The sequence below is a fragment of the Carettochelys insculpta genome, chromosome 3 (genome assembly GCF_033958435.1).
Source record: "Carettochelys insculpta isolate YL-2023 chromosome 3, ASM3395843v1, whole genome shotgun sequence".
Lineage (NCBI taxonomy): Eukaryota > Metazoa > Chordata > Testudines > Carettochelyidae > Carettochelys > Carettochelys insculpta.
In genome coordinates, this window is record NC_134139.1 from 62,839,902 (window position 1) to 62,858,947 (window position 19,046).

Genomic DNA, 19,046 nt, shown 5'->3' on the forward strand with positions numbered 1-19,046 from the left:
GTACAAAATTGGGCTCTATATTACCTATGGAATGTAAACCACATTCTGGACTGTTCTACTAGGCAGTCCAGCTGGGAATACAAAAGGGAAATAAGTTGTGTAGTGGGACCAGTGGCATGCTCCCCCCTACACCTTGTCTTGAGAGCATGGGAGCGCCAACAGACAGCACAAAAGCCAAAAAAGAGTGCTGTCTCCTATTTTGTCATTACATTTCTGAATGGAATTTGTTTCAGTAGTTATTGCTATTTGGACCAAACCTCTACTCTTTTCCCACAACTCAACCACTCTCAGAAAAATCAAACAGGCCCTGAGTTTTGTGCAGGCTTTTTACCTTCCTGTAGGTGTATTCCTGGGAGGGTACAATACAGTCTTGTGTTTTGTGTTATGTTTGCAAACTCATTGAAATCAATCACGGTACAAAGATGACAACAGAATTTGGCTCAGCTTGTGCAGCTTGGAAAGCAAAAATGCACTTATGTTTTAAAATCCAATCTATGAAAATCAGATCCATCTTCATTCACTTGCCACTACATCATGCTATGGGGCTCAGTATTTTCTCTGAAATGGCAAATGACATCAGATTAATAAAACCAGCAGAGTCAATGCCCTCTTGGGCCCATTTGTAAAATCTGCAAAGTTCCTTTTGTATTGCTCTGTCTGCTATACGTGAGCAACATATTGTAATGCTAAAAATTCCCAGTGACATTTGTGTGGAAGATATTTACTGCACACGATCAGTGGCTAATTGATTTTTAAATCATAAGTATCTTGTCTGGTTTCATTTTTTTCTCAAAATGCCAAACACTGATTAAAGCATATGATAAAAGAATCTTTGTCTAAGTCCATTATTATGATGAAGCTTTTTTTTTTGTCAGTTGTACTAGCAAAAATATAGGGCACATTACCATACAAAAGACCTCTTTTTTCATATTTCTGTACCTCATATTACTTTATGACTGTGCTTGACTCTTGACTTGAGTTGTTAACCAATATTTGTGGCCTTCACACTTGTTTCAATTATGAGGAGCAATTGTTGACATGAGGTACATGTTTCTTTGGTTCAGTCCTGTGTATTTACAAAGTCATCTCTCCCTGAATACAATTGGAAGAAACATCTTGAGGCAGTTTCCTGGTTGAGAAATCCAAATCTGTCTTTCCAGTCAGTACTGTGCCCATAAAAAACTCTCTCTTGGCTTCCTATCAGGACTACACTCCCCCTGCTTCCCTTCTTGTTTGACTCCTGTCCTGTTTCTCAACTTTCTCAATGCTTTTGTCTTCTCTCACACAAAACCACACACAGCTACAACCAATCAATGCCTCAGTCCCTGCATGAGCAATCCATCCTCAGAGAAATCCCTTGCCCTGCTTGGCTCAGCTACTCATCAGAATTACATGTGGCCTAGTGCCTTGGGCAGTGGGATTCCATTGTCTCCAATTACCTTACTTCATATGTCAAAGATATGCTTGAGAGCTGCCATTAAAATCTTCCAGAACACAGTGACATATTTTAAATTAATTTATTTGTGATAAAAAGTGCCAAATTAACATCATTTTTAAGTGAAGGTCTCTTTTTATCCACATAAGTTCCAACCAAAAGCCAGGAGGATCAATCATAATGTTTCTGCTGACCTCACTGAGTTTTGGATCAAGGCCCAGCCAGGTAAAGAAGAAACAATACCATTCATGCTTCACTACTACACGATCATCACCTGATTTAAAGATACTACATACAGGTTGTAAGGAGGCAGTTTATTTTCAATATTTGTCCATTCAATTCTTGCCAGTCCAAGGTTCCAAAAGGGTGCTTGTTATGCCAGTAGTTCAGTGATGGAAACATATGTCTACCAGGAAATGGACAGTGACCACATTTTCCAAGGATTAGATATTTGGGCTCAAGTCAAACCAGTCACTAAATTATTTCTTTTTTCAAAATGTCATGGTCAAAAAAATTGCTTCTGGCTCCAGATATCTACGATCGAGTTTTAAACCCAACAGCTTTTGCGATGCTTCAATATACTTTCGGCATATACTTTAATTGTTCTTAGTCTATTCTGCGGACAAAGATTGACCAGATCCCAGACCATTTCCCTGGAGATGTCTAAGGTGGTGTCTGGCTAGTGGATGGTAAACACATCTCCACTGAGAGAGTATGTCCCTATCTTACAACCAGAGATTTTCAAACCACCAAGGGAGACATACAACCAAGTATGAAGGGGATCTTTCCTTCTGTGACAGGCGAAAGCCAGAGTGGAGCGTAAGATCACTACTGCCCGTGATCTCTGATATTATCTTAAAACAGAGCAGCAAAAAGTCCAGGCGGGGGAAGAAACTCTCACTCAAGCCATATGATCTTTCTAGCTGCTGGAATGTGTTGAGCCCCCTCATTCAGAATGAGCAAGAGCCTTGCAGCATTCGGGGTATTTTTGACAAACTTCCCTCTGCTGCACAATAGTTTTATTTTAGCTTTTCCCCTGGACGCAAACACCAGATGTAATTCCCACTTGTGACTGTGATGTACCTGAGGGAGGGATGGAGATATATTCTCAAGCCTTCATGCATGGTTATGGCAATGGGCACATTACTAAAAGGTTGAGGAATGTACTGTAACAAGTATTTCATTGCAAATGGCTGCTTCACAGCTTGGCAGCAAAACTACCAGAGATTATAGGCCAGATTCTCTTCTATAACTGAGATCTGCTGGGCCCCTTGGAGAGTGAGGCTGCTCAGTCAGGCAGCCAGGTACAGCTGCCTGATTCTCTGCTTGGCTCAGCCCCAGACACACCACTGGTTACAGCAAGGCTGCCCACCCGCCAGAGCTTATCAGAGCAGCCAAGCACTCCAGTTGCCTCCCAGTCCTGGAAGGGAGGCGTCATTGGAGCAGGATCTTCTGGTTTCCTGGTAGCTGAGAACTCCACCATGCCGGAGAATTCCTCAACCCTTTGTGTCGCTCTTATGCTGCAGTCCTCATTTTTGGGCCCACTGGGAATCAGTGCTCAGGAAAAGTCTGTGTCTCAGTATATCATGGTCACCCTGTGATGTTGTTGCCTCGCCACCCCCAGTGCCCTTATACTGAAGAACCCTTATTCAGATTTAAGTGCCCCAATAAACACAGTGCAACAACTCACACAGAGATGCAGACTTCATTGCTACTAAACTAACAGAAGTCTGAAGGCCTGGAACACACATTCACGAACATAATAGGAACAACTGTAATTTGCAGTCACCACTGAGAGCTGGCACTGTGCCTCAGCTTATTTACACACCTGACACAAATCTACATATAGAACTACTCACCACATCATTCGTCAACCCCATACCTCTCCTGTACGATGCACCTACCACACATGAGCACGCAACTGATAAACGGCTGGAGATGATTGCACAGGAGGTAGCTAGAAACATGTGGGCTATGGGTGTGGAAGGGAGGTAGTGGAAGCTGAGAAGGGTAACTGAGAAGTAAAATAGAGATGGGATAGTGACTTACTCAATTGTCTTTTCTGTTTTGTTTCAATGAATTATGCAGAGTAATGCTTTTAATTCATCATTGGCTACTTTTTTGTGGGTGGATATGTAATTAAACAGAAGTAGTGAAGCCGTTATTCATTATTTATATACTCCATTGTAGAAAGTTGTGTCATCCTTCATTTCCACACATGGAGAACGAGCTTTGTAACTAATTTGGCTGCCTGGGGTCTCAGATTGTTAGATTCTCCAAACCCAGGAGCAATTGTTAAATTGAACTGCAAACTCCCATTAGGGTGTCCATTTCCTCTGTTAATCTGGTTTTCCCTTAATCAGAGACATTAAATTTTGCACAAGAGGATATTTTATGGGAACGAAACTGCAAACCAAGCAAACTCCTACACTTGCTCTCCTCCAAAATAAAGCATTCACAGTCCCAACAGGACTGGTGCTGAATGTAATGTATGAGAAAAGAGTAAGTATAAAATCCTGATCCCATTAAAGATAATATAAAATTTCCCACTGACTTCAACAGGGTATGGATTTCACTGTAAGTATTGCAAAACTTTCTCTCTTCCTTTGCTCAATTGCTTCCCAACCATGTACTTGGAAGCCTGGACGTCAGTTTTAAAAATTCTGAGATTCTGGTGTAATTTTCTAATCCCAACACCTCAGGAGTGCTGGTCAGAATTTTAGACCAGCAGAAGTAAAGTTTGCCCATGAGAATATTGCCTAGAATATGAATTCAGTACAGCACACATGCAATGCAGATAGGGCCAAATATCGTGTTCTAGCCTTCAACACTTAGCTTTAAAAGACTTCCAACAACCTTAGAAGATAAAACATCACCTCTGAAAGCAAGATGGCCAGAAATTTGTAGACCAAGTGAACATGCTACTACTCATGTAATTAGCTTTTTGAAGTGCTAAGAATGCCAGTATTTTTTTTTCCAAGATGAGAATTACAGGATAGGAAAGACTGATTGGTTAGCAATGGGAAGCCATGCCCAGAGGCAGTGTGCTACTTCTAAGAACTGTGCACAGTAGTCCTTCATATTAGAGAAATACTGTAAAGTCCCCTATGTGTAAAAGTATTTGAAATAATGGAGTAGTATCTGACTAACCCAGCCAATACCTACAGTTCCATTATTGTTTCTACATCGCAAATATTCCCATGAGATTGCAGAGCCATGAGAACAAGCTATCAAATGATTTCAATGTGTATTCCAAAGTAGGAAAATTTTATTTTGGACCAAGCTGAAAATGTTACAGGAAGGTTTTTAAGGAAGAGAATGAGGGCAAGGGAAAATGAAATGCAAGTGTAGTAAGATTACCAATAGTTAGGGCACTGGGGAAAACCCTGCACTAGAAACAGAAATAAGCCCTGACAGAAGGCAGAAGAAATGGACCTGGTGAATAGCTAAAATGTTGGTTTGGATGAGAAAGCTTGTATAGGGCTCTTCCCACTGAAAAATGTATGCACCTCTCTTTGTAACACTCACAGACTTACAGCCAGACTAGGTCATAACCAGGTAATCTATTTAGGGACAAATGGAGGTACATTTCCAAAGCAGTATGTAGGAGGAAAATCATACAGGACTTGTGTGCTAATATCCATCTGATACAAGACATCTCTTTTATACTCATCACACACTAAGGTCCATGTGGCACAGAGGACATTTCATGGAGATGAGTGTGAATCTTAATAATGATGTTTCATTATCCATGGGCCCATGTGTGAGGGAGAGACAGTTCAGACAGCCATCCGGTTTCACTGTGCAGTCATACCGCAATTTTTTTAAGATCTTGTCTTCTGATTTTTTCTTGTACTTCAATTTTCTTTCTTATTTGAATGAAAGAAGGTCAGTTTGTTAGAAAGTAGTTCTCTTTTGTCTGCCAGCTGGTATAGAGGAATAGCAATGGAGAAATCTACCATGCAGACTTCACTCTGAGAGTCTTTTCCATTTACTTTGCTTTTTTTTGATGACTTCATTACTGATGAAGCGGGTCTTTGCCCATGAAACCTTATGCTCCAAAATATCTGTTAATCTATAAGGTGCCACAGGACTTGTTGTTTTTGAAGATACAGACTGACATGGCTACCTCTCTGATACTCATTACCGAACTGAAGAACCTCTTCCCATCCCTCTAACATGAAAAAGCGTGAAAAAACAGTCAGTCATTCTCCATACTAGCTGCATGTCTGGCTTCTTCTCAGATCCTTCCAGTTAGGCCAGTCTGTGCCCATGGCTTCTGGGAGCTCTCTTTTAAATCATATGCTATTGAGTTTGGAATGAAGTTACAGACCTGCATTTTTATATCTCAGCCAGATAATGCCTTGAAAATTCAATAAACACATTCCATATAAAGAGAATTGGTGTGCTGTTGGCCTACACCCATGAGGAAGAAGGTGGGAAATTTGCAAGCGCAAAAGCCAGTTAAGGAACCTACCTACTGTTGAAAGACAACTAGAAGTGGTACATAACTCCCTTAGATCCTTTGGAAATGCCCAAAAGCTTTCCGTAATGAAAAAATGAAGAAGTCCCATTAACTCATCTTCAAGGCTTCTGGCAGAACAGGAAAACAAATATATTTAGTGTTGCATTTTTAATTAACTAGTTACAGCATTGAAATCATTGCTGTCCACTGATACATCAGGGGTGCGTTTACACTTGCTCTTTCAAAACAGACATGCAAATGAGGAAAATATAAAATGCAAATTAGGTTCAGATTTACATATCTGGCACCTCATTTGCATGTCCCTCTTTCGAAGAACTTCTTTCAAAAGAAGAAAAGCAGTGTAGACACTGCTCTTTTGAAAGTAAACACCATCTTCAAAAGAGCAGTGTCTACACTGCTTTTCTTCTTTCGAAAAAAGCTCTTTCAAAATGTGAATATGCAAATGAGGTGCCAGATATGTAAATCTGCACCTTATTTGCATTTTCAATTCCCTTCATTTGCATGTCTCTTTCAAAAGAGGAATGCAAGTGTTGGCACACCCCAGATGTTGGCTGCTGATGGGGCAGGATATTAAAGCAGGTGAACCAATGGTCTAGTCTAAGACAAATCCTAGGTTCCTGTTGGGAACAGGGGGAAAGGGCACTATCTACTTAAAATGAACATTGTTGAGTATTCAGATAATTAAAAAACAGTGTCTGAACATGGCTGTGGTGCAACATAGCTCCATTAACAGAATATTAACAGTTGCACAGTTTAACATGCAAAAGTCAGCAAGACAGCTTCATGTGTAACCCATATGCCTGGTGCAAAGAAGGAATAAACTGGGTGGGAGATACATAATAGTCTTTATTTTCAGGGACTTTATGCGCGCATGCTTAGTGGAGCTGGCCAGGCTGATACTACTAATGGATCACAATCATCCAAGAGATGGGTCTAGCAGACAGTAAAGGTTAGTAAGCAGCCTGTCTGGATAAACACAGTCACTCTCTGAGACTGGAACCAATGGGTATGCCAGGGGACGAAAAGGCCTCTGTAAGCCAGAAGGAGTGGGAACCAGCCTGGAAATAATTCAGTGTTAGAGCAGCACAAGAACTAGCAGGTTCTGCTGTAAAGATTGTATTCAGGGGACTTTGCCATCTTATAACTTCCAAATAATCACTAATATTGGGCTCTTTCTCCACCATGTAGCAAGAAGTGAACACCATCTACAATCACGGCTGCTGGAAAATTATTTTCATAGTGAAATCCTAACCAGTCCCCAGTTTATACATAGAAAGGATATGCAACCAGTATGGGGCCACTCACATAAGTATTTGCAACTGCAGATTCATGATTATTAGAATTAGGGCTGGTCAATATTTTCATAACATTTTTCTAGTTTTCAGACCAGTGGTGTTAGATACACAATCAGCTCAGAAGAGGTAATGTCATTCTCTGCTTTCAATTCTCAGTGTAGAAGGTAGCTACCCCTTGCATTTAGAATATGCACCATCTACCTCAAATGCCTTCTGGCACTGCATGCTGAGGAATGGTCAACTAACCCTGACTCCATCTTGCACACACAACTGGAATGGAATCAAGATGTTTCCTAATATGAACACAACACAGATGCAATGCTATGGTGACTGGAATTGAAACCTGCAGAGCAACTCAAAGCAAACTGCACACGTTACCTCTCTCTTCATATGATCTCCAGTCTGGATCATCAGCTTTCTAATGAGATGTTGTCCAGTCAGTCAAGAGGTGGAACAGGAATGTTATGATCCCCACAAATCCAACAGAAGAACATGATAGTTTGGAAATTTGCAGATCTCTTAAAGCCGTGGGTCCCTTTTGGAAAGTAGTTCATGCTGCCAATCTCATTGAAGGCATCTCGGCACTGATATTGTTACTGGGAAAGGAAAGGGAAATCTGTGGCTTTTTAATTATACCACCGAAAGTAGTTTACCAAAGTAATTTGTAAGTGGGTTTGAAACTAGGCAAAATGAACCTGTCCCTAATCTCAGATTAGGTACGCATGACATATATTTTCTCTGCTATCACCATTTAGAGGCTGATGATTTAACAAAAGGTAATTACCATAAAATCAATTCCTTCTGTTTTTTACCTTTCATATTGCAAAACTGTCCGGACACAAAACCTCCTCACTTACCCTTTACCATTGTGATGGTTACTATGGGAAAAAAAAAAAAGATAGGTTACTTGATAGTAAAAAAATTAAATCTTCCCGTAAAAGGATGAGTAGGCTTTTGTAAAGGTGCTTAGTACCTTACTACAATTTATGTTCACTGGTTTCCTGATGACAGTTGGGTCGTTTTGGGTGTTACAAATAAAGTACCCAAAGATCTGTACAGAAATCTGATTTTTGAGAATATCTTCTTAAAATAGTTTGTGCTTACAACTTTCGGCCTCTCAGATGTATATATGCTGTTCTCTATAATTATCTGTTAATCCAGCTTGATGACTGGACCTCAGAATTATGTGCAGGAGTGGTATTTTTGGGGTGCAAATTTGTGATCAGTACATTGGAACTATGAACCCCACCTTGAATTCCTGTCCACCACTGCAACACAAGCAAATCAATAAAGAACAATTGATCGCATTATACTCAGAGAAAACCCTTTCCTCTAAAAGCCTGCAATCTAAATAGACAGAGGACATATTATTATCCCTGGCTTATAGATGGGGAACGGAAGCACTGTTTCTCTATGAGTTAGCCATGCTCTAAGAAAGTCTACCCGATTGGGCTCAGTGGGAAGCTAGGCAAAGAAATGCCTTGTCAGAGAATCCCACTAGGGTTTAGATATGAGCTGAGTAGTATCACAGCTCAGGCAGCTGTGCACACACCCACTGACAGAGACAGAGGTGCTTAATGGACTTTGCTAATGAACATGCAGAGGTTTAGAGAACTTTAGCACTAGAGAGTTAGACAGTAGCTCACCAGGGATTGAAGATCAGTAGTACCTCAGTTTTGGATAAAAGCATCTAAAGAGGAAAACTAAGTGCCTCTGTGGATCTAGCCCAAGAATACTAAGTTAGCTGTCCAAGGTCATTCAGGAAAGTGGTAGCCAGAGTAGAAATTGAACACAGATTCTCTTCTGTTCCAGGTGAATATCTAGTGAATATTTTCATTTCAGACTTGATCGCCGCATGCTCACAGGTAGTGGTGCAAACTGCAGACGTTCAGCCGGTATGAACCAAAACACTTCAGCAGCAAAGGTTGTAAACATGGCTGCACCAAACATGCATTCAGAAGCTGAACAACTGTTGGCATCCATTGTTTTTGCACATCTAGTCTTAACTCACAAATTCAGCTTCTCCTCATTTAACAGGAAACTATTTGGTGGAAAGGCTAGAAACAGCATTTTCAGAATTACAATTTAAACTATAGAAGCTGTATTCTTGAAGCAGGCATGTGGAAAAATCTGTGGCAAGGTTTTTAAAAATTATTATTTTCATGAAATTTAACTGAAAACCAAAGCCTAGAATATTTATAAAATCTGCTGTTAGAACACTGTCATAGCCACTGAAGATTCTCTTTAAATGAACGTGGAATAAATGATTTCAAAGATACTTTTTTACCAACAACCCAAGGTCTTTAAACAAAAATCATTTTGCTTTAGATGTGAAAGAGAAGACAAAATGTAAGAAGGTTGTATGCATACTCAGGTATTTGCATTTCAAGATGTGATTTTCTTTTCTCTCTTTTTATGGGAAATTTTTAATTAAATCTGAAACCTGCTGTTCAGGTTTAGGGTTATACAGTGAAAAGGAGACTAAAAGAATGCATTTAAGACAATAATATGCATCTTAAAGCTCACATCATGAACTTGGGAGAGTCTCTTTAGCTGTAGAGAGAACACAGGTGAAGCCCATTCGCTGGATAAATCCAATTTCACAAGAAACCTTCTGACCTGAAAAGTTACTTTTTTCTATGATTAAAGCAGAATCAAGTTCAATGGTCCATTCCATCAGCATATGAAAATAGTGCTTACGCCATGTTGTACAAGTAGTATATTAGTTAGAATGCTTTTGCTCTGTTTGTGTAGTATCTAGTACAGTGGGGTCCGGATCTAGGACTGGGACTTCCAGGTGCTATGGAATAACAAGAAAAAAATTCTACTGCCTTGGGACCAATATTACCTCTAATTTTTTTCTGTGCGTGTGCAGAATAATTTTTGTTATGTGCATTGAGGCATGTATAGATGAGCTCCACCAGTAGAAATACATTCTGGGTGCTGGGTGCGCCATGGGAACTGGGCTTATTCTTTGAAAATGCTCTTGCAGAACTTCAACCTTAAATTGCATTTTCCCACTGCGGGCCATTGCCCTGGGAGTTGCAGCTCGAGCACATGGGGGATCTATTATTCCTTGGGGCCCATCTCACACATCTCTCATAATGCATCCATGTGACTCCCATAAGGCCCCACACAGCTCTGTCAGAGGGAAATCCAGGCATTGCCTTTTGGTAGATAGATCCCTCCAGGGAATACGGACCACAGTAGAGACCACCAGCTAGATGTACGAGTGCCAGAACACAATGTGCCATGATTGGAAATGCAGTTTAATATTTTACCGAACTACTTCAAAATTTCAGTTCAAATCATCATATATTCTGACTCATGTCAAAGCCACTCAAATTTAGATTTTGCAGAAACTACATTTTCATTTCAGTGGAAAACTCTGAAACAACTCGAGTTCAAAACAAAGGAACACAGGTTCAGAGGTTGCCTCCAACATTTGCCCCTGATATAAAAGGCAGTCACAACAGGTAGTACTTAGATACCAAATTTTTGTTGTTTACCACAACAAAATTAGAGGCTATCGTAGCAGTGTAGGACTGGAAGGAATTTCAAGGGCTGCATCTAAACTACAGTGATCTTTCGAAACATGATCTTCCAGGAGCTCTCTTCCTAAAGACCTTATTTCAAAAGAGTGTGTCCACACACAAAAAGAGTGGATTGAAAGATTGATTCTCTCTTTCGACAAAGAGCGTCTTGCAAAAGAATGGGCCAGGGATCAAAAAATCTGGTCCCCTAAGGACTGCTCTTTCGTAAACAGGGCCCATGGAGCAGCTACACATGATTTTTTTCTAAATAAGCTTTTGAAAGGAGGCGCTCTTCCTGATCAGAGAGTGGAAGAAGGCTTCTGGAAGAAGAGCCGTGTGCTCTCGATTTTGGATTGAAAGGGCGCATTTTGTGTGTGGAAGCTCCATGTGTCCTTTTGAAAAAGGGCCTGCTTTTCTGAAAGAACTTGTTAGTGTAGATGCAGCTAAGAGGTCATCAAATCCAGTCCCCACCACTCATGGCAGGAATAAGTATTAGCTAGGGCAGCTACCTCTGACTGGTGTTGTCTATCCTGTTCTTAAAACTCTTCAAAGATGGACATTCCACAACCTCCACAGGTACTTTTTTCCAGTGTTTAACCACCTTGCCAGTTAGGAAGTTTTTCCTAATGTGCAAGCTCAACCTCCCTGGTTGCAATATAAGTCCATTGCTTTTTGTTCTGTCATCGGAGATTAAGAACAATTTTTTTTCTCCCTCCTTCTTGTAACAATCTTTTAAATATTTGAAAAATATTATCATGCCCCCCTCAGTCCTCTTTTCTCCTGGCTAAAAAAAAATAAATTATTTCAATCTTCTCTCATAGATCATGTTTTCTAGACCTTAAATTGATTTTGTTGCTCTTCTCTGGACTGTTTCCATTTATTCAGAACTTCACTGGACGGCGGTACGCAGATTTGGATGCAATATTCCAGTGAGGCCTAATCATTGCAGATTAGGCTGGAAGAATTATTTGTGGTCTAGTATACAACTTTCTTGCTAACACACGCCAGAAAGATGTTTACTTATTTTGCAACAGTGTTACACCACTGACCCATATTTAGCTTGTAGTCCCTAGGCTGTGTCTACACTTGCAAGTTCTTTTGGAAAACCAGGCCCATCTTCAAAAGACCACACAGACCAGCCACGCACAAAATTCTCTCTTTTCATCTGAAATCAAAAGAACGTGGCTCTTCTTCCAGAAGCCCTCTTCTGCTTCCAGATCGGAAAGAGTGCCTCTTTTCGAAAGCTCCTTTCAGGCGCCTCCAGCTGCGTGCAGCAAAGCAGCTACGGGTGCACGGTGGGGAGCCTCCAACTGCACTGCTGGGCACCTCCAGTGGCACAGTGGCGTCCAGCAGCTCCTCCAGCGAGAGGCAGGGGTTTTCTGGGGGCAGGGGCTGCGGGTGGAGGAACTTAGCACATGTCGGTGGGCAGGTGAACCCTCACATATAACAGACTTTCAGGAACAGAGGGCAACTTTCCCCTGCATTCATCTATTATATCAAGAGTTTATTGTATTTAAATCACAGATGAAGATATTAACCAGAACCAGACCAAGAACTGATCCCTGTGGAGCCCCACTCAATTTCCCCTTCCAGCCTGACTGTGAACCATTGATAACTACTCTCTGGGAATGGTTTTCCCACCAGTTATACACCCACCTTATACTCTACTTAGATTGTATTTCCGTAGTTTGTACATGAGTATGGTGATAACCCACAAAGAGCCAGTAAGATACGTGAAATGGCCTCTTCTTACTATTGAATGACAAGCTCTGGCTGAACTTCAGCATCTCTCTGATCTTAATAAAGAGAAGAAACAATTTCCTTGTTTAATGGCCACTGAGTGAGATTTTTATTCTTGTTAATATTTTTGATCCTTCCCTGTTTGCTGAACCCTCCTACCAGTTTTAAAACATTTTTCTACAACTGATTTTTGCTCATTTCCATATGGGAGACATAGGTTTATTTTTCCATGTTATGAAATGAGTTGAAATGAACCTGGCTGTTTATTTTTCTACTTAGATATTGCTTTGCCATGCCAAGACAACTTTGAACACCAGACTCATCCATTAATATCATCTCCATTCTGGGCATGGTGTTTGCTAAGAAACTGTTGCTACAGAACAAGCAAATTGAGAACAAAACATTGGGCCAAATTCTAGAAGGAGCAGAGGAGTATCCGTATCTATGGATCCTGGCCCAGGGAGCACAGACGGGGGAGTGCTGTCTGCCTGGCACTCTCTGTTATCCTGCAGAAATCCCTCCACTGGCTCTGTATATGGGTGAGTGGGGCCAGGATGGGATGCCATTCGCACACCATATGGGCTCTCTGTCGAACCTGACAGCAGTTACTATTGATTCAATTAGAGCTGTCAGAACTTTCTGTGAAAGGAATATGGGACCACTGTCATTTTGGGATGGTCCCTACTGCTGTGGAGGGTAACAATCTGCTGCAGGATAGGACCATCCGTTTGGCTATTGGGTGACAACAATTTATCCCCTACTACTTTAACCAAAGCATTGCTCTTACTGCACAGGGGACAATGGGGGAAATAGTAACGTTGCCATCTACAGAACAAATAGCTCTTCTTTATTTCAAAGACGGAAAGTGATGTACAGTGTTCAGAATGCCAAGACATATTTTTATCACACATCTTAACACTTGCAATTTTTCTCAGACCTTAGGCTTAACGTCTTGACAGTTTTCTCCAACATGTACTGTGAAAGTAGTAGTCTGCCACTTTGAGTACAAGCTCCAAATGCACGATTAGTCCGTCATAGGGGATGGAGGAGATAGCTAAATCTTTATGTACAGAGACACACAGCCACAAGTGTAAAACGAAACAGAGAAAAATGTACCCACCTTAAATGAATGACATAGCTTAATATAGGTTTAAAACTAAAAAGAAAGTTCTTCGTCACTCAGCACATAGTTAACCTGTGGAACTCCTTGCCCAAGGAGACTGTGAAGGCTAGGGCTATAACAGAATTGAAGAAAGAGCTAGATAAATTCATGGAGGTTAGGTCCATAGAAGGCTATTAGCCAAGGATAGGAATGGTGTCCCTAGCCTCTGATTGTCAGAGGCTGGAGATGGATGTCAGGAGACAAATCGCTTGATCTTTGTCTTCGGTCCACCACCTGGGGGGCACCTGGCACTGGCCACTGTCGCCTACTGGGCTGGATGGACCTTTGGTCTGACCTAGTATGGCCATTCTTATGTTCTTATGTTTTAATTAGAAAGAAAGAAAGAAAGAAAGAAAGTCATAGGCTACGTCTACACTACCGTGATCTTTCAAAAGAAGTTCTTTCAGAACATCTCTTCCAAAAAACTTCTTTTGAAAGAGCACGTCCACACACAAAAAAGCGGATTAAAAAAACCTGAACTTTCTAAAGAATGGGCCAGGGATTGAAAAATCCAGCCCCATGAGGACTGCTCTTTTGAAAAAAGGGCCCCTGGGGCGTCTACGCATGTTTTTCTCTGAAAGAATCTTTCAGAATAAAGCAGTCTTCCTCATCTGGGGGAGGAAGGCATCCCACCAGAAAAAGTGCTGTGTTCTTCTGATTTCAGATCAAAAGTGCATTTTGTGTGTAGATGCTCTGCAGGTTCTTTTGCAAAAGGATCTCCCCCCACCCCCACCATACACTCTTTTTTAAGAACTTGTTAGTGTGGGTGCAGATATACAGAATGTTTACATTCAAACCTAGCACATTTAGGCTTGTATTGTCAGTGCTTAGGGTTTGGTCCTCCTCCTATTCTAATCAACGGAGCAACTTCCACTGTCTTTAATAGTGTAGATCTACTCCTTACGCAGGAAACAACCCAAAGTGAGTCATACCTCAGTGCAAAACAATTCATCCATTGGGCAGAACACAAAACTACCAAGTCTTCCAAAGCAGCATGCTTATATGACAGGCCAACCTATTTTCTCAAACAACAGCTACTGTAGAAAATTTGGATGAAGTAAATGTAATCTAATTATAGAGCTACTCATAATGGACACCATTACCATATATCTCAGCAGCCCCTGTGATACTGAGCTTCTGCAATGGAGTCTCCTGGTCTTGGGTGAGGGGCAATCCAAAGTCTCCTTCTGCTATCGTCATTGAAGAATATGAAGGCAACATATTTACTGACCTCTGAGGCATGAGTAGACTGCTGACTACAATAGCAGGAACAGACTGTTCCTTCTCTCTGCTAGTAGTAATAGTATTTGTATCACAAGAGATCCAACCAGGGTCGGGATCCCATTTTGCTTGACATGCTACAGAAACACTATTTCTCTATTTGGTAATCTTTGTAATGTAAAGAGAGAAAAAGAGTGAAAGGGAAATGGGGGTACAAGGAAGTTATGTGACTTGCTCAAGGTCACATAGTAGGGCAGTGGCAGAGCTGGAGATAAAATCCAGGTCTCCCAAAGCCTAGTCTGGTGCCCAATGCATTAATCTGTACTGATTCTCTCAACCACCTTTTGAACTAATCAGTTGCTATGTGCTCTGTGCTATTAGTGATGTCTGCCTTGCTGCTTTAACATCACACACTGTACAGTTTTCAGTCATCTTTAATATTTTCTCATAAATGGGAATCTTTCTCTCTGCTGTATCATAATAACAACTCTTATTGGGCATGTGGGTGACCAAACCCTGCCCAGATGCCGCACTGTGGTTTCAAACTATACGTTAGCTATTCTTTTTGCTGCCCATCATGCAGCCAATATGTTCATCTGGCCCTTTGAGAGACCCATGGGAAAAAAGAAAAGCTGCTTGTGCAGAATTATTGAAAGTTGGAATAATACAGTCTTCAATAAGATTTAATGGGTACCCAAGCTAGTTTACAAATAATCTGATTTATAGTCAATATTTCATCTATGTCTGTCTTTCTGAAATACAAAAGAAAGATAAATGATTCCAAAATCAGTTTTGTTTTGACAGGAAAAGCACCTGATTCCATTCAAATGAAAGGTTTTCTATTTAAGGAGAGGCAAGCATCTCTACACACTGTGCCTTTCCCTCTCCATTGTTTGCTTGTATTCTAACTAGGGACCAAATCTGCGAACCTCTGTGCCTGATTGCGTCCATGTGACAGGACTAGTTTCAGTAACTCTGGGATCCCTGTAAAGTAATTCAGCCCAGCTTACCTACCGCAAGGCCTAACATTCAGTCTAAGAACTCCGCCTCTCCCATCTGGTTTTCTCCAGCTGCTGAGAAGGGCTCTGTTCCACAGAGGTGAAAATGTGGGGCAGATAATACCTCTGAACCCTGTGAGGTGTATGGATTGGTATGATTTAGGAGAACGAAGACGGAGGTTTCTTGTGTTTTCCAACCAGCACTGAGGTGAGGGAGAGACAGACTGTTGACATGAGTTACGTCATGGTGCTCGATTATTGCATTGTATTGCAATATCTCCAGAACCATAGTACATTACATTTATGCATCGCTGTGGTTTACAAATAATTTGCAAATCCAGTAGGGAGTGGGCACAATAAATTATTCAGAAATAGCGGAACTGATTATGGCAAATCACTCTGTTGCAAGCTCCAGAAATAAGTATCAGAGAGGTAGCCAAGTTAGTCTGAATCTTCAAAAAACAACAAAAAGTCCTGTGGCACCTTATAGACTAACAGGTATTTTGAACTTAAGCTTTCATGGGCAAAGACCTGCTTCTTCAGATGCATCTCCAGAGAGGTATCACTGCCTGGGGAGAGTTGCATATTATCCAGAAACAATCAGACACAACAAGAATTTGAGGCTAAGGAGCTGAGTTGGAATTGACCCCAGCCTTCTTACTGATTCATAAACGGGCAGGATTATCTGTTCAAGAAGGGGTGCAAACTCCTGAAAAAAGAATGAAAGGACTTTGACCTGGTAGATCTCTATAAGACTGATGGGTGACTTGGGTGAGCTTTCGGCATGATTATGGGAACTTTTATTGTTTTTATGTGACTTTTAGTAATGTTTTTACCCTGAGAAAACATGTGCTTACTTAGAAAGAGCAGTGTGATAACCTGTAATGGCTGCCAATACATTCTTTGTAGTCCTCAGAGAGAAACATATGCATCCCCACTGGTCTGTTTGCAGACTGGCTTGCTAAGGCTATCAGAATATGAAGAAGGGAGCTATGCAACTTTAAAACCCTGGTCAAGAGGGAAAGAGACCTACACCTCTGCCCATGGTAGGTAATGGCTGGGACCCAGAAATCTTAAGTAAGTGCCTCAAAACACCACAGAGTGAGCATACTGATGACATTTCCCCAAAACTGTGACAAGCACCACAGAGCTGTCTGTACATGTGAAGCAATTCATGTTCCACACCCTGAAATTCTGGAGCAGACTGCCAGGCTGGACAGCCATACAAGTATTTAATGGTTCCCCTGGTGAGATGGGCTCAGATCATCTAATTAAGACCAGGCTGCAGTGCCAGATAGGCCACCATTGTGTAAAATGGCTCATCCACATATACCGAACATGCTTGTAACACACAGCAATTGCATGTAGAAAACACATCTCTTGTATGCAACGTTTGTGCCTGGACAAAAAGTGTTCATATGTGCAATCACATGTTTGCATAGACAGGTTCTGTTATGAATGTGTAACTATTGGTGCATGCCTTGCTATCACGGACCCAGCTTCAGCTCAGATGCTTGAAAATTTGGCCCTGTATCTACTGTCATACTGCTGTCACTTTCTGTTCTGTGTGGCATTTGTAAGACAGGAGCTAATGGGGTGGGCGTGGGGGGATGGAATCCTGGTGAAGACAAGTCTCAGTGATATTTGCTTGGCTTTCCTTTTGCAAAATTGTGTAAAACTCTGCAGTAAAATATTGTAAAACTTAAGATGATACTTCTACTAATGCAAAGTGGCAGTTTTTAAATAGGGTTGCCACCATTTGTCACTTTCGATCATGGAATGCCGATAGTGGTACTTCGAAGGACTTAATAGTCTTAAGAAAACAAATCAAACCCCTGCCCCTCCTGAAACAGAAAAAACAGACGCATATCGAGGCTTGGATTGTCATGCCTTGAGATACATCAAGTGCACTGCATGGCACTTTGTTTTCATCCTACTCAAGTGAAACTGACAACTTGTCAAGTCTCTCATTCTGTTCACTTAGCATCCTGCTTTCCTCTTCAGCCCTCTTGTTTCTCTTTCAGTGCTGTCCACCGTTTTTATCCCAGCTTCTAAAGAAGAATGGTGTCACTTTTTGGTTAGGCACCTCTCTTTGCGTGCGACAGTTTTAAGAATCTAAACATTTTTTTTGTAATATTCAGCACTTCCATAGCACCTGTACTTGTTCAAAGCACTGCAGCGAGGTTAGTAAAATTACGGGCTATAATAGCAGAGACTTGCAGAATGGGAGAGACTAGGCAGCATGGGAGGCAAAAGCAAATCAATGTCTTAGATGCCAATATACAAATGCAAGAAGTATGGGTAATACGCAGAAAGAACTTGAAGTCTTAATAAATAAGTACAACTATGACATAATTGGTATCAAAGAGAGCTGGTGAGCCAATACATGATTGGAATATTGGTATAGAAGGGTACAGCTTACTCAGGGAGGATAGGTAGGGTAAACAGGGAGGAGGTGTTGTCTTACATATTAAAAATGTGCACACCTGGACTGAGATGGAGATGAATGCAGGAGACAGGCAGATCGCGCATCTCTGGGCTAAATTAAAAGGAGTGAAAAACAAGGGTGATGTTGTGATGGGGGTATACTACAGACCACCTCCCCAGGTAGAAGAGGGGGATGAGACTTTTTTCTAAACAACTAACAAAATCATCCAAAGCTCAGGATTTGGTGGTGATGGGGGACTTCAACTATCCAGAGATACGTTGGGAAACTAACACAGTGAGGCACAGGCTATCTACGTAGCTCTTGGACTGCTTTGAAGAAAAATTTTAGTTCAAAAGGTGGAAAAAGCTACTTGGGGAAAACAGTTATAGATGTAATTTTAAGAAATAGGAAGAAACCAAATTGAGAATCTGAAAGTGAATTTGTGAATTCAGTTGTGAATTAGAAAGGCAGCTTGGGAGAAAGGGACCATGAAACCATAGCGTTCATGATCCTAAGGAATGGTGAAAGGGAGAACAGCAAAACAGAGACAATGGATTTCAGGAAGGCAGATTTTGGTAATCTCAGAGAACTGGCAGGTAAAGTCCCATGGGAAGCAGCACTATGGCTGTGGTCATGCTAGCCCCCTCCTTTCAGAGGGGCCATGGTAATGAGGCACTTTGGCAGATGCTAGTGAGGTGCTGCCATGAATATGCAGTGCCTCATCAGCAAATGGTATCCGCAAGCGCTT